We start from the raw sequence: 4,298 nt of genomic DNA, 5'->3' as shown, positions 1-4,298 counted from the left end.
GGATGGCAGAACCCACTTAGAGCAGGCAGGTTTTGGGGCTTCAGGGGTGCCTCTCTCTGAATTGAGGTGCCTTATAACAGTATCAGTTAACAGACAAAAGTGCTTAACATTGTGACCTACATATTTATAATAGTCAGGATCACTACAATATTGCAACAGAACATGTGAACATCGAGGAAGCCAGAGACCTTGGGAGACTGGGGACAATTTATGTAGACAGAGTGTAAACAATTTCTCAGTACACCCCTCACCAGAGAGTAGCACCCCATCCAGTCACCTCCCCAATCTTCTTAGACCTGCCATCCAGCAAATCCAGAGTCCCTGTGAAACAGCCCACCCAGATGAGGCCTAAGCATTCCCAACAGCCAGTCCTGTCAGAGGGAGACAGAACTCCCAGGGCTCTGGCCTTGACCTGCCAAACCCTGACTTCACCGCAGGCCATCAGACCAGCCGTCCCCAGGGCCCACGGAAGGGCTTGGACCTGGCGGCCAGGCAAGTAGTTGCTCACTGAAGCCACAGCTGGTCCCCCGCTGGCTGCAAACCCGCCTTGGAGCAGAGAACAAGGAGGATCCCCTCAAAAAGCCTAACGCCGGCCTGGGCCTGCCTGGCTGTGCAGGGGCTCAGGCGCTGGGAAGCCACAGCGGTGACTCCCTGCCTGGGGGGCACGGAGGCCCTGCCGGGAATGACCCCAGGGTGCAGCCCAGCCCTTCTGGCTCCCAGCTGGCCCCTAGCAGTCACTAACACGGCCCTGCCTGGTCTGCTCCCCACTCTGGGGAGTCCCCTCACCCGCTCACTCTCTATGCCCAGCCCTGAACCCCAAAACCAACTTTCACAAATAAAACAGACACCCCCTTCCTCCCAGGGACTCTGTCCCCACATAAGCGCCCCTGTCTCTCGCACTGCACAGGGTGTCTCCTGGACTCTGAGGACAAGGGGCCTCGCTGTCCCTGAGGAGAGAAGGGCGGCGCTGAGGAGAGAAGGGCGGCGGTCCCCCTCCAACCCCCCCCCCAACCCCCACCTCCAGTCTCCTCAGGACACGCCGACCTCCCTGACAGCCTCGGCAGGACCTCGCCCATCGCCCTTCAGGGCCCTGTGTCCACTCCGGACCTCCGCCGACGGGCAGGCGGCTACTTGCGGACAGGCGTCGTCGCCTCCTCAGCGGGTCCTCTCAGTCTGGACTTCCCGTCTCCTCAGCTGGTTCCCGGTGACTCACGAAGGACGCCGCGGAGTTGCTGCCGTCACAGTGGGCGCGGCACGCGGAGGGGTATGTCAGGCTCGCGGGATTTGGCAAGCGGTGGCGGGGGGCGGGGCCGGAGGGGGAACGTAATGACGCGGTTCCGCGTGCTTGTGCGTGGATGCACTGACGAGACTGCGCGCGTGCGGAAGCATGCCTGCGCATGCGTGTGTGGCGGAGACACCCAGGTGCAGAGGCGGGGAGCTCAGGGGCTGACGAAGGCGGACGCGGCGCTTCTCCTCACCGAGCACCTTCCCACTGGTCTCGCGCTCCCCTCCGCCCTCCGCCTCCCATCTGGGTCCGGGGCGTCCCCAGTGGTGCTGTGGGAGCCCGCGCCGCGCCGGGGCTGAGCGGCAGAAACGGGGGGCGCGGGAGGCCGGCAGGGGTCGGGGCGCTCAGGGCCGTAACGGGACCCGGTGACGGGGGGCCCCACACCCCGCGCGCTCCGCCCGTCCGGGCCTAGAGGAGGCCGCCGTCGAACGCTCCGGTGTCCCTGAGGCTCCGCCGGGTCCCAGCGCCGCTGGCTTGCGGGCGGATCCTGAGGGGTCCGGGGGGCGGGCGCCGGCGAGAGCGTGTGCAAGGGAGGGCGGACACTCGCGCGGAGAGACGGGGCACGGGCGCCTCTTGGAGCACTGTGAGCCTCGGCCCGGCCAGACCGAACCCCCGCACCCCGCAGCCCCGCACACCCACGGACCCCCACGTGCCCGGTCGAGAAAAATTGCAAGAGGAAAAGCTGAATCTGGACTCTCATTCCTGACAGCATCCATCCCCACAGCACTACTACAGGGAGCTGTGAATGGAGACTATGTGCCATCAAAGAAGTGGTCATTCAGTGTTTGGGAACTAACTCTGAATGCAAATAAAAATCTTCATGAATACATTCCTGACGGGATTTACAGAAACAAATGATTGGAAACAATCTAGAAGAAAGCCCCAATTATCCATTTCCTAGATACATAAAATGTTACAGTTTTCAATGAAGACTGTGGAATATAAAACTCCAGAAAGTTATTTCAGCATGGGCAGAAAATATGCATGAGGTAATCTGTGTCCAACAGAATGGAAAGAGGACTTGGTGTTAAGTGGAATACTATACAGGAGTGAAGACACCAGGCTCTTGCTACCACCAATCCTATGGATCGTCTTACCACATAGAGATGAATCAGTGTCTAGATATAAAGTGAACATAATGTGATTTCTTTACATTCTAAATACCACAAAATTAAAATCATGTATTATACATTCTGTAATATGTAACTGTAAGAACTTGTCGTGAAGAACAAGGTAAATAGTTACTGTAAAGGATGGTGGTGAGTGGCCACCTACTGATATTGCAAATGGGGCTTGAGGACCCTACTTGGCTCTAACACAACATAGGGCTGAACTTCCCTTCTCAGGTTCCCTGCTTGGCTGCTCATTCATGGAATCAAACAATTGTTGATAGTAAGTAGAATGCAAGAACAGGAAGGGTCACTAGTATTTTGGTTCTTTAAATCCCAAAAGAATTTTTTAAAAGATTTATCAATTTATGCATACAAGAACTGGGTACAGGCCAGAGGTGGAGGTGTGTGTGTGGCGGGGGGAGTTCATTGCTGGAGAGGATTTCCCAGAGACAGAATGCGGCATAGAACAGATATACTGAAATACACTGCTGAGGGGAGCAGCAGGTGGGTCAGGAGAAGTCTGCAGTGCCATGTGTGTCACCTCCCAGGTGGAAATGAACTCAAATGGAAGCGGCTGCAGCCTATGTAGTGCTGCACTTTAACCTGATGTGCCACCAGAGAGGGCCCAGTTTTCATCATTTTATAATAGAAATAATATTCAAATAATGATCCTTGTGTGTGCTGACATTCTCCTGGGAAAGACAGGAAAAATGAAAGACAGCAAGGCAGGGAAATACAAGTTGTCTAGCCACCAGAATCACAACGCTATGTAAATATAGGCAAAGTCTCTACTGGACAGTGTTCCATTGCTCTGCAAAATTTCTATGGTTCCCTGAAGGTGTAAACTTCCATGTTACCCCCGTAGGGTGTCTCTCTGTGTGGCACCCAATGCAGCAAGAGCTCCTCTAGCAGAAAGCAAATGTACAGTAGTGACAGCCACAGGGCTTCTCTCCTCAGAGTTCTCTGCTATCCAGTGACCTCTGATTTGCAGTAAAAACCTTTACTACATTTGGGATATTCACATATATAGTTGGCCATTGAGTTATCTATAGTGGTGGACTGAGGACTTCTCTCCAAGAAATGTTTCCCTCCACTTCAGACATTATTAAGAAGTTACCCTGTGTGAATTCGCTGATCTGCACTCAAAACTGACTTCTGATACTAGGGTGTTGGAAAAAACATGAGCAATTTTGCGACAGAGAATGAGGGAAGAAATGAGTCATGAATTTCCCTACAAGCTAATAGTTTTTCTCCACGTGACAGTCAAAGGATTTCTCTGATGTGACAATTCTCTGTTCAGTGAGTCATGATTTCCAGGAAGAGTGTTCCTACATCCTTGATGTTCACAGAGTTTATGTGCTGAGTAACATCTAGAATGGATACCAAGGCCTGTTTTCCAGGAAGTTTTACTACAGTCTTGTCATTCATAAGATTTCCTCCATGGTACATTATGTGAGGGTTGCTCAAGGCTGACTTATAGAATGTTTTCCAACACTATTGAAATTCATAGGGTTTCTCTCTTATGTGAGTCCTCTTATGTCGGGTAAGACCTGACTTCCGGGAAAAAGCCTTACTACACTCTTCACATTCCTAGGGCTTCTCTCCAGTGTGAATTCTCTGATGTACAGTGAGATGTGACATACGGGAAAAAGTTTGCCCACATGCTTGTCATTCATATGCCTTCAAGACTGTGTGAGTCCTCGTGTGAGGCCTGAGCTACTGTAGAAAGCCTTCTTACACTCCTGACATTCATAGGGGTTCTCTCCAGTGTGAATCCTCTTGTGTATCTTGAGGTATGATTTCCAGGAGAATGTTTTCCCACACTCCTGACATTCATAGAGTTTCTCTCCAGTGTGAATTCTCTTGTGTATATTGATGCATAATTTTGAGAATGTTTTCCC

Source organism: Condylura cristata, unplaced genomic scaffold, assembly GCF_000260355.1.
Source record: "Condylura cristata isolate star-nosed mole 26May11 unplaced genomic scaffold, ConCri1.0 scaffold00063, whole genome shotgun sequence".
NCBI classification, from domain to species: Eukaryota; Metazoa; Chordata; class Mammalia; order Eulipotyphla; family Talpidae; genus Condylura; species Condylura cristata.
The sequence above is the reverse complement of the archived record's forward strand: the minus strand, read 5'-3'. Positions refer to the sequence as shown.